At 40.1% G+C, this 12,184-nt stretch overlaps 1 long non-coding RNA gene across 1 annotated transcript in view; it reads right to left on the bottom strand.

Annotated features, from left to right (window-relative positions):
- Nucleotides 1-3,780: 3,780 nt before the first annotated feature.
- Nucleotides 3,781-12,184, bottom strand: part of LOC119156286 — a 50,482-nt gene continuing 42,078 nt past the window's right edge. Inside the window, exons 10-11 of the long non-coding RNA XR_005107048.1 lie at nucleotides 10,695-10,796; nucleotides 3,781-4,077 (exon numbers count right to left, since the gene is read on the bottom strand). This is a non-coding gene — a long non-coding RNA (uncharacterized LOC119156286). The remainder of the gene's footprint in view (nucleotides 4,078-10,694; nucleotides 10,797-12,184) is intronic.

Raw genomic sequence — 12,184 nt, 5'->3', positions numbered from 1 at the left:
CAGGCACAGGGCAGGTGGAAATTTCCCTTGGGACTTCCCAGGAAAAGGGGATACTCAAAATCAGGCCTGGCACACGCTGTTGTAAATTTGATTGCATGTGTGTGATGGCTGTAGGCAACACTGTCCTCGACCATAATATGCTTAACCAAGAACAAATTACATGAACCGGTAGGGAGAAAAAGTTAATTAAAGTGGGTTTTTTGCCTTTCAGAGAGGAAAAGAATTCTGCCCTAAATCCCTTGGAATAGGGTGACTTGTCATTTTAGAAGCTCTGTTTCTGTTAGCTATTTATGTGATGCTGTCCCAACCGTTACACAAGCTGTTAAATTAAATGTGACATCTCAGGAGTTGCATTGTCTGGGAAGTTGTGTTGTAAAAAGATGCAGGTAAACATTGCAACTCAGCCTATAACCCAGCAATGTAGCTGCTTTAGTAATGACAGGGATATTTCTCTTTTTTCTTCTTTATCTTCTTTGCCCACATGGATAATAAACATAAGAGAAAGCAAACTGTTGCTGCCTCATGCAGATATATGACTTCTAGAAACAGCAAAACCACTTCAGTGTTACTATAGAGTTCTAATAAAATACTTGTTAGTGTTTTTTGCTATTTATGTGTTATATTGGAGTTGCAGTGGGGGTTTCCCTGTTGATCTGTGTTACAAAGAACTGTTTGTACCAGGGATGAGGAGCTAAACTTGTATTTTATAGTCTGGATCAGCAAATCTTTTCAAGTTCATTGATTAAAGCTCGGCAAAAAGTTATTCTTGGATGGCAAGCTAGGCAGTTACGACCTCTCCTTGACTTTGTAGACAAAGCTTAAAGAAACCCAAAGTTTTTGGATGACATAGCACTTCATTTTGTAACAAATGGCAAATGAGGATGGTGTTTTGCCTCCCAGGTAAGGCTGGGATGGCCAGCATGGAGGACACTGGGTAAAACACATCTGGGTGACTATTTCTGGAGCAGACAGATGTGCCTCTGTGTTGTCTGCGGGAACAAGAGGCTCCCAGCACCTCACAGAGGGAGGGAACGTCTCAGCCAGCACAGGCAGTGCTGAAAGGAAGTTCTTTGGCACTCACAGCATGTACTTTCCGGGTGTCTCCTTCCCTTACCCTTCTCCCTTGTCTTCCCTCTCCTCTCTAGGGCAATTTCGCATGACTTGGCACTCATCTCAACAAAGACGAGCCAGCAGCCTTTCACGCCGGGCTGCAGTTTCCAGGGGGGCTGGCAGATATTCGATGCCCTTTTCCTCCTTGCCCTTGCTGCAGCTCTGGGTGGAGGGAGCAGCTCCCATACTCTTACTGAACAGACATCAAGACTGACCTTCCCATAACTGAGTATCAGAAGGAGAAACAGGGAGGGAAGTCTGTGCAGGCACCTAGTAGATCTCCCTTTTGCTCTCTTTGAATCCCCTGGGTAAAGAAGTGGTGGTGGGAAAACCCCGTGATTTAATAAATTAGGCTTCATTAGACTCCATGGAGGGTGTGGTCGCTGTGGTAAAAGAGAAACTGGAGCGCCCCTGTAGAAAGGCAGAATTTGTCTGAAATGTGCAGGTGTTAAATGCTGGTGCCAGCTGACACAAAAGTTAGATGCATCGTAAAAAAAATCAGCAAAAGTTGACGATAATGTTTTGAGTAGGAGCTAAGAGAGTAAACATTTAAACTAAAGATACATTTCTGACACTGATTCTATCTATAAGCTGGCGAGGCAGACAAGGAGAGGGGCAGAGAAGAGGGTGAAAGTATTTTGTCAAGACTGGAAATGCCTTTGTAGAGTGAAGTTGCTCTATTGTTCGGTTCTTGCTTTGAGTAGGGACTCTAGACCATGCCTATTGCAGACCCTCTCTTTAGGATTGTCTCAGTCCAAATAGGATTTATAGCTGCTCTTGAAGTATTTATCTTCTGGCTTCAACTGACAGAGAATATTCTATGTGATTTAGGACATCAACACAATTAATTCGATTCACATAGCAGAAAAAGAAAAATCATGAAACATCACCTGTGATTAAATCAATCTGGTGACGTTATGTTCCACTCACAGACATTCTGCAATCAGGAAAAAAAACCCCCTAAAATCTTCAAATAGGTTCTTCGCTGTACAAGCAGCTTGGGCTTTTTTTCACCATGGGGTAAATCAATGTACTGAAAGTGAAACTATGCATCAAAGCCTTAAAGTCAGTATCATTAAAGAAAAAACACAAAAACCACAAAACATCCACCACCTGCCAAGCCCCAAAACCCCACCAAAAAAACCCAGAAGTAATGGTAAATGTATTTTATTGGTGTTCTTAGAGAACTCCCACCTCTAAATGGTACTAGGTGGTGGTACAGAAAGGTTTTTATCATAAGCATCCTGTAAGAATGATTATTTGTCCTCATTTGCTGCCTGGTAAGAGTCCCCTTCCCTACACATTGTCCAGGAGCACGATGCACAGCTCCCTGGTATCAACCAGGGAACTTACTTTTCATTGTATTATTTACAGCACTATTATTTTCCAAAAAAAAAAAAAACCAACAAAAAAAACGTGGAGACATTTAACAAGATCAGTTACCCTTGAAGGTATTTTAAGATGATCTTCCTGTAGCTAATGAGCAAGTAGACAGGAATCTAAAGATGAAGCTAGTTATCCCAGTGCTCTTGAAAGCTACGTGCGAATGACTGTCTAACACTAAAAGTAACTATATTCTATATAATTAACAAAAAAATCTCAAAAAAATGGTATTGATGTTCATAGGAAGACAATTTGGCTATTTATTTATTTGACTCTAGTCAATTTTTACATGGCTGAAGCAGAATCCCATAATAACGCAACTTTAAGTCACTGATTTCTACCTAACAAGTTTCATTAGCACCACTAGTTTATGGAAATACGCACAGCCTTTGTATAACACAGTATTTGTGATTAATGGAAACAAGAACATTCATTATGTGGTTGCTTTTGTGTTGAAAAGAAATGCAAAGCTTCCGTTCAAAACTGCTGTTTATATACATTGTTAAATACAGTACCCCAAATCCCGAGACAGTTTTTTTCCAATATGTAATACTAGTAGCTACCTTCCAGTCTTTACCTGTTGGAGAAGATGCCTTCTTAGGTGTTTTCTATGCTGTATTAAACTTGGTAAATATTTTCATATTTGATGTCACTCTGTTTGGATGTTTAGAGCCTGTTCAACAACTTCTTGTCATGTGAACTATGGAACTTGCTTGTGACAGAGATCATCCTAATGATGATATCTGCATTTTAGACCAGCTTGATCATGGATTTTGGTTACTCAGCTGCCTCAGCATTGAGCTTTTGGGTAAGATGCTCCTTTTGCTGTGCCCACTGTTTTTTGGGGGTTTTATTGAGATGCTTTTATTGCAGTGGATTAGTTGGCAAGTTGCTATTTACTCGGCCCCTCTTCTTTGCATTGACAATCCTGCCATCTACAAACCAGCCCACAGGAGACTGATTTCTGAGATGAGCTATCCTGCACCAGTAAAATCTCTGATAAACCCCATAATATTCACCATGTCATCCTGGAGAAGGAACAGGGTGATCCACTGGAACCCGTCCCTTCCTGACCACTGAAGGGCTGTTTCCCAGAAGATGGAGCTCTTTCCCCAAGACTGGTGATGGAGGCCTTGTAAGTTCAGTATTGTGTAAGATTTGGGAATTCTTCCGGATGTCAGTGAATTATTATTCTTAGTTGAGAGAAAGAAGACAAAATAAACATGTTGACCATAGATATTTTATTATAAAAGAAAATTCTTTATTTCTTTTCCCCAGTAAATGATACTTCAGTGAATGATTCATGTGTTATTTAGTTCACGTGAATAATACGTGAAAGTAAATTCAGTTATTAAAGAGTTCAGAGGCCAAACTTTTTTTTTTTCCTTCCCTTTGAAGCAACATACAACTCCTTGGCAGACTTTGGTCTATAAAGCTTTGCAATTTTCTTGAGTTTATCATTTGATTAGGAAGATGGTGATTTGTCTTGTTGACAGCAGTCACTCCCTTTTTGCTGGAAGCAAATCCATTAAATTCTGTCTGGACACAGAGGAGTATTTATTTCTGGTGTGCTTTGGTTTCCACCTGTGAATGATAAGATTGAGAGGGATTTAAAATTTCCGCATTGAAAACCAAGTGGAAAAGTAAAGTAAAAAATGTGGAAGATTGAAAGAAGAATATGGATGCTGGTTGTTGCTAAAGGAAGCATGGTTTGTGGGAACCCACAGATCATGCAGGTGTCCCTTGTGTTGGGACTGGAGCAACAGAGCCCTTCTGGAGCCAGGTGCTGAAGGAAACAGCAAGCACATCAGAATTTGAACATGATAATAGTACTCCTAGTGTCTGACCTTCTTCCCTAAAAGGCAGTGTTAACCCTCTCCTTCCTTCCTCTCCCTGCTCACCCCCAAATCTGGGATGGGGCTGTTGGTCCCTTTTAAGCCTGGACACGTTGAGGAGCCCCCACAGAAACTGGACAAAATTTTGTTGTTAATGATGCCAAACGACTGTCAGTGTGTCAGCTTCCAATATTTTGGTTTTGATGAGAATTTTATTTTTTTATTTTATTCCTGCAGAACAGATATTCATTTTTTACAGCTCATGTGTGTGTTATCTAAACTGCAAAAAAGATTATGAAGAAGGGAAGTTTTATAAGCACTGACATGGTTGTCATGACTACCTAAGCCACTTTGCTGCTACCCATACAAGTCTTTCACTTTATCTCTAGCTTTTACACAACATTTTTTTGCATAAGAGTCTTAAGAAGCAGGGCTCAAGAAGCATCTGTAAACCTATATTTGTGGGGATGGGGTGGAGGGGTGTAGCATCCAGGTGAAGCTAATGAGGTAGTGTGCCCCTCCCCCATTAGATAGCATGTGTGAGTTATGTCTTGGACTGTGAGAGACAGGTCAAAGCTATTCTTTACTTTGGACTGAACTGACAAGATCCAAAGCTGTGGCAATCAGGGCTACAAATGATCGTGTGAAGTAAGCTGCTCTGACTTATCGTGAGGTGCAGGTGTCCTCCTCCATGAAGCTGTCAGTGTTATAAAGTTTGGGGTTTTATTTATTTATGGTTCCTGCCCATTTTCCCTATGCACTAATTGCAATATTTGCAAAGCCTCTCTGTCTCGTCAGCATCTGATTTTCTCACTGGACGCGATGCAGGTGGATCCGCCTTTCTCTTTGGCCAGCTAGAGAAAGGAGGTTAAGGGACCGGAGGGACAGAGAGATCTCTGTGACGGGATAGTATAAAAGTTCCCATGCACATCATTAAAATAAAAAAGAAATCGTGAAACAGTATCAAGCTCCACTCAACAACCATTTCCGTGTCTTTGCACCTCTGTGACTGAAGTGTTTGACTGCACTGTCAGAGTGGCCTGGAAGAACCAGTAACCTAGACCAGAAGAGAGTTTTAGCTGCGTTGGTCCTTCACACGCAACTCAGGCCGGGGCTGTGTGTGTACAGGGCTTTTTGCGAGTCCCATGGTCTAGAGGAGGACCTAGACCACGCTGCTGTTTCCTTGCACAGTGACAGTCAGGCTCTCCTTTGTGTGTCTCTCCCACCTTGGTCACTGAAAGCAGGAGAGGTTGCAAGTTCCCTAGGAGCAAAGGAGCCCTTGTCCTGAGGAAACCAATACTCCAGTATAAAATGGCAGTTTCTAAGCCTCTTTCCACTGGCTCATAAGGTTGGGGCAGCTGGGACATGTGAATGCTCTTTGTGAGGCACTCAGAGTGCAGCTCAACCTCCAGAGCTATTTTTTGGGTTTGTCTGGGGTTGTTTTTTTCTTTTTTTAAGGGAAGGGTTTGCTAAGTGACAGACTTGTGAATCATTTGCAAGGGAACAACCAGAAGTAGGAGTAGTGTGAGTGTAAATGTTAGCATATTCCTGATGCTTTATTTCATGGCAGGGTGGTTGGAACTAGATGACCTCTAAGGTCCCTTGCAATGCAAACCATTCTGTGAGGAACATGGAGCTGGTAGATAATCAAAAAGAGAACAAGGAAAGCACTAAGTGTGTTTGAGAAAAAGGAGAGCTGTAACATGTTCTGGGCACTGGGCCTCCAAAACAAGGGTCAGCTTAAGATAAAGTTTTGTTGCTAGGAGACTGTAACCATGGAATAGAAATGCTGATTAGTTGACATACTTGAGAGATGATGAAAAAAAGACGTCTCTGTGTCTGTGTTATGTCAAAAACATAAAACAGCACGGTTATTTTGGAAAAGCTAAATACAATGATACAAATCCAAACAGCAGTAAATCCAACCCAAGTGCAAATAGTCACAGGCTCTGATTCGAAGTTTAATTACAAGAATATGGCTGGAGTTAATCATTGAGATGACCCAGCAGTTAAATCATTTGAGGAGGAGGAAGACAAGAAAAGAGAGGTTAAACATATGCAGCTGTATTATTCTTTTAGCACTGAATCAACTCAAACCTGTTGCTGGAGAGTGTCCTGGGAGCTCAGGTGACAAGAGTTTATCTAACCTGTATGTATGGAGCTTTGTGCTTTCCTAAGGACCCAGAAACCAAACAGAATCGTTACAGTATAAAAGGCATTTTAAGTTCCAGGTGGGCATCAAAGAGAAAAAATTTAGAAGAAAATCTGAAACATTTCAGAAAAATCAGAAAGAAATCTAATTAAAGGAAATAAGGATAGAATTTCAGGAGATACAGGTCTGGTTATCAGGTTTGTTTAATGGTAGCAGGAAAGTAATAACTTGCAGAAAGGAAGCCTTCTGTTAAATATCCTCTTTCATGTTCCTCTGGAAAGGCTGTCATGGTCTGAGAAAAAAAGAATTAAATAGACCATGATGAAGTAGGTTTGAATTCTTCATCATTTTGTTCCTGGCAAAGCTGGCAAATACCAGTGTACAAGAAAGCATCTGCAAAATGCTTCTGTAGCTAGTGGGGATATGAAGGAAGTTTCAAGTTAAACAATTTTCATATGTTCGCAGGCTTTTAAATCGGGTGTGGTGAGAAACTGGTGTTGTGAAAGCTTTTTGAAACTCCTAAAAATTTGTAGACTGTTCAATAATGAAATTATAACAAAATCAATAATTTAAGATAAGCATACTTAAAAAATGAAAAATTTAATTTTTTTGCTAGGGGGGAAATGGTGAAGAAATGTGCTTGCTTAACTTCATTTTTGTTTCTTAGCACGAGATTTATAATTAAGCAAGTTATTTGTTTTCATTAGCAGTAATCGACCAGTAAACATGATAGTAACATTTTCTTTTGGAAAACTCTGCTAGTAAGTCTTTGTAGTTAAGAGCTCTGACCAAAAATACCACGTGGAGTGGATCTCAGATGTATCACCCCTGGGACCAGCCATCCTTAACACAATGTATCCATTACAGATTATCAAGTCCAGGTGCATGTGGGTTGGTGTCTTAATGCTGCATGCTGCAGAGGTCCAAGTGTTAGCTTAGAAACGCACCCCCCCCAAGCTGTGCTTAGACATCTTCATAACACCCTGGCAACTGGAGAGGGTTTATTTATGTAAGTCATGTACTAAATTTGAAAAAAAGTAGCGTAGATCATCCTGCTTGCAAGTATCTCTCACCTGTGTCTCTTGAGTCAGCAAGTGCCTAGAGGAAATATTTCTGCTGATAATACCATGAATACAGGTATTAAATGCTTAGAGACATAAATATGTCCAGAGCAGAGATATACAGTCAGCTGCCATAGTATCCCTTTAAAAAAAAAAATAAAAAAAAAATCCGTGGCTTTAATCTTTCTTTACATATAGTTTTGAGAGCTGGCAGTCTACATAGTTCAGCAGCAATGGCAGATGCTTAGCATTCCCCCAATTACTCATTAGAGCTCAAATACTCATCCATACTTAGACACGGTATGGGTAGCAGTCCAGCCCCTTTTGTCTCCTGCCAGTACAGATATAAAATACAGACTCACTTAGAAGCAACACCCCTTATATCCTGAGTGAAAGCAGGTAATGTTATCAAGGAAATGCATTTTTATTGATATTTCTCATATAATCTGTTTTCATCATGACTTTGGCTGCTCTGCAAGAAACAAAATTGGGTCTGAATCTCTGTTTTCTGTATCTGGGATAGCGAGATTGGAGCGTGTTCCTCAAGATACCAAATGGCTGCATGCAGTGCTTTCCTTCTGGGAGACTTCTGGTGACCTTGCACACAGCATTGCTATTCCCATCACATTGCTGGTACACACAGAAGGGGTATCGGACAAACGGTGTCTAGGAGCAGGAGGCTTCTGGTTCCTGCCCGAGCATCTTGGCTGTTAGGTCCCTCCGATGCTCCAAATTTTGCTCCCCAGCACTGTTCAGTAATGTGTGTGATTAGCTGCTGTGGCTGTTCTATTGATTGGTACCAGGTTAAGGATGACTTTTCAGATTTGGCTGCCTGCAAGAATGTATCTTAGAGGCTGGGTACTACCAGGAACTATTTGTCACTGGGTATTTGCTTATGTAAAAGACTGAGGATACCTGCCTCTTATTCAACTCCTGCAAATACTAAATAAAGTTGCAATTTCACCTGCCTTGGAAGGATCATACCATGTCCTCAAGAGAACCCAGAGGAATCGCTGGGATTGCCTTTACAACTAGGAAAATCCATCCTGTTGCAAAGTCAGTAGGGGGTGCCCAGTCATCTGCAGACCATGAGCAACATAATCAGCTCTGGAGTGACTCAAAGCAGAGAAATACCGCCTCAAAGTCATCAAGCGATTTTAAAACCCAAGAGTTCATAAGAATTGAAGTGGTTTTGTTCATATGCAAATATCAAATAGAGTGCATCTTAGAACATGCTCTGAGTAGCTCACTCCCAGCTAGCTAGGTAGCGAGAAACTATGGAAAAAGCAAATTGGGGATACATGCAGTAATATCAAGGAATCACAGCTGTTTCCTTTACTCTCAATTCAGTTGTGTTTTGCCATGAGGAGACTACAGGAAAATAAACAAAATTATCACCCAGGAAGGGACAATGCCAATTGATTAGTACATTATGTTGCAGCAATGTCTTCATTGCACAGGTAGATGACAAAAACCTTTCATAATGAGAGTTTTCAGGGAAACAGCATTATTTGCAAACTCAGAAATTACTGATCATTCACATGGTCAACAGATTAGCGATGTTAATGAGCAGCCAACTATCTGCAACAAATAAGTACATTTTCTCAGGATAGAACAGCAAGCTGAGGATTACAAGGACCCACGCTCTTTATCTCTAGACAATCCTCGTTTCAGGTTTCTTGCCTCTTCTTAAAGGCTTGGAATAAATAACATATTGATTTCCCTTAAAACTTAAGAATGTGTTCACTGTCAAACTGTTCATACTGCTTATAAAATAGTAGGGATTATTTTCTTTTAAGCCTTCCTGTACCGATGTGAAGAGATACCTATCCTGCCAAATTTGTCCATGATCTTAAAGATTTCAGACAGGAGTTATATATTTATATGTGTGTGCGTGTATGTATATGTATATATATATATATATATGTATACTTATTTCTCCTGTTTCTACAGGGATTACTTCTCAGCTACTAACTAGAAGTGAAAATTTATTTGGAAACAGCTTGTTTCCAAATATCACTGTCTGTCAATGCATATGTGTAGATTCAGGGGAATCTACACAGCCCTTAGGTTAGGGTCAGTATAGAAGTTTGCTTGAGCTCTTTTTCCTGCCTAAGCTGCACTTTGAACTCTTTTCTGCTAGCGATACCTCTGAGACCAAAGGATATATCTGTGTGTGAAGGCATATAGCAAAGAGTCTTTCTCTCTCTCTAGATCATATTATTACGTAGTATGTAGCTTCTTAGTGCTGAACTCACAACCTGTCCATAATATCTTGCTGCATTTAGATGGCTGGCACATAAACTCTCTTTTAAGTGCTCTTTTTCAGCAGAGTCATGAAAGATATTCTCAGGAGCTGACCCACAGCAAAATGTATCCTGAGAGAACAAAACAGATACAGGTCATCTGCTGGGGATTAACTGATCAAAAATATCTGCTTTACTGGAAGAGGTAATTGAAGCACTTACCGCTTAGGCTTTGTCTGACTTCGGAGTTGTCTTTCTCTTAAAGCCATATTGCTGATGACCTGCTCCAAATCAGATTTACCTCACCCAGACCAAAGCAGGATGCACTCAGTGGGGAAAAAAGTAAACATTGGAAAGTATCATTAAGAGTATTTATCCTGTAAGTGAGATACTTGGTCTTCACATAGAGATAAGCATGACGCATGCTAATGCCTTGCTAGTTCTAGCATTTTGATTTTCAAAAATTCTCTTCTGCTGCCACATCTAGAGCTCAATTGTTGCTTGTAAGCTGCTTAACTATTAAATGGTTATTGATTTCTTATCCTGGGGAACTCAATAGTTTAAGCCAACTGAAACCTCTGTATAAAAGACTCGGTCCTTGACAAAACTGAAAGTGAAGGGGCTTGAAAAAAGAATATTGTAGAATGGCTTTGGGAGGTGGGAAGGAGGGGAGGAATGAACATTACTGCAATCAAGATGTTGCTTAACGCTAAGCAAAACAGCCTGGGAATCATAGCTTGACTTGGTCTGTATTCTTTTGGGACCAAATGCTGGTCTCACTGGCTGCAGCAGCAGAGGAGTTTGCATGTTTTTTTGTGCAAAAAGAATTTGCTCTACAGATAAGCAATTTGATGGATTTAGAAATAAGGTAGTTTCTAACTCAAAAGCTGGAGATAAAGGATGTTACCTTCTCCTGTGGTTCAGGTTGTCTCTCTTAGTGACTGTTGTACTAGCTGCAAAGGGTTTCCAGGAAAGGTTACGGAGTATTAAGTGCTTAGCCCTTGGAGACCTTCAGGGAAGAGACCAAGGAAGTAAAGCACATATTTCTGCAAATACAGAGTATTATTCTATCCAGCCGCGGCCCTTTGATCTGAAATGTGCAATCTGTCAAGTGTATTTCACAAGTCAACTGAATTGTCATTTGTCTATACTTACAGTGGGTCGGACTCACATACTATCGTTAAAGGAATTTTCCTCTCTGTAATGAGACTCGTGCCACAGCAGTTTATCTGAGCCCAAAGTTTTAAGTACAAGTGTTCAATTTCATTTCAATGGAGAACAGCCCAGTTTGCAAAGCAGATTTGAACTTCTTCAGTCTGAGAAGGGTCTGCTTTGAATTAATGTCACTATATGTTTCAGGTTACAAAAAATATGCTATATACTGTCATTTTCTCACATGACTTCAGTAGGGTCTTGGTTTGATATCACTCTCTAGGCTATATTTTTCCTTTATTTTAAAATGGTCAAATATTTTTAAATCAGCAAGCTCATGATTAATAATTAATTTGTTTTGGCAAACAGATCTTGCTGGGTCATTACCTTCAGCCAATTCTTATTAGTATTCTTACAAGTGCAGGAAGCGTTCTCCCTTTTTGGAGGTTGATGTTACATCTCTTTAGCCACTTATAAAATAAAGATAAGTGAATTAGTATTGATTCCCTTACTTGGAATAACAGGAATGCAACCTAACCACCTCTCCAAATCACCAAGGTATTCCTGACTGAGGATGGAACATACACTCAGCAACACAAAATTCCCATTCTCTCCATAAATGCTGTATCAGATGTGGCAGGCGCCTAGCCAGGCAAGCCCTGCTCCCCGCCTGGTGAATGAGAAATATTTTTAATATTCTAGTTGCTAGATAAAAATATTTTTTTCCTTCATGTTGCATGGTTTCTTGAATTATGTTTCTTTGTTATATTGACAACAAAGATTAATTAATATTTTACAAGTTTCATTCACAGAAGTTCAAAGTCTCGTAGCATTTCCCCCCTGTTTTGGTAAGCATGTCTGTTCACACTTTCATTCTCTTGGAAAGTGTTTCTTTTCTTTCCTTATTCAGCTGAGCAGGTCAGGAAATCAATTAATGTTGTTATGGGCTAAAGGCACTTAAATGCAGATGTGTTTGAAGAGAAAGATAGATATAAAATCCTTCAGATTTTCTGAGTAGCTTCTTTCTTTTCCTACCTGAATAGTAATTCCCTCCCTCAGCCTTAAACAGGCTAAAGCCTCCTTTCTTCCTGCAAACAAATATTGAAACTCCAAAGCAGTACAGTATGCTTGCTGGACAATTTGCAGAAGTTATACTGTGCATACTGAAAATCCTCTTGCAAGGGCCTAAATACCTGTGCTGCTGTCAGAAATCAGTACATGAGAGTAGGATTTTTCGTTAAGGAA

The sequence above is a fragment of the Falco rusticolus genome, chromosome 12, assembly GCF_015220075.1.
Source record: "Falco rusticolus isolate bFalRus1 chromosome 12, bFalRus1.pri, whole genome shotgun sequence".
Taxonomy (NCBI): domain Eukaryota; kingdom Metazoa; phylum Chordata; class Aves; order Falconiformes; family Falconidae; genus Falco; species Falco rusticolus.
This window is presented reverse-complemented; position numbering and strand designations above follow the sequence as displayed.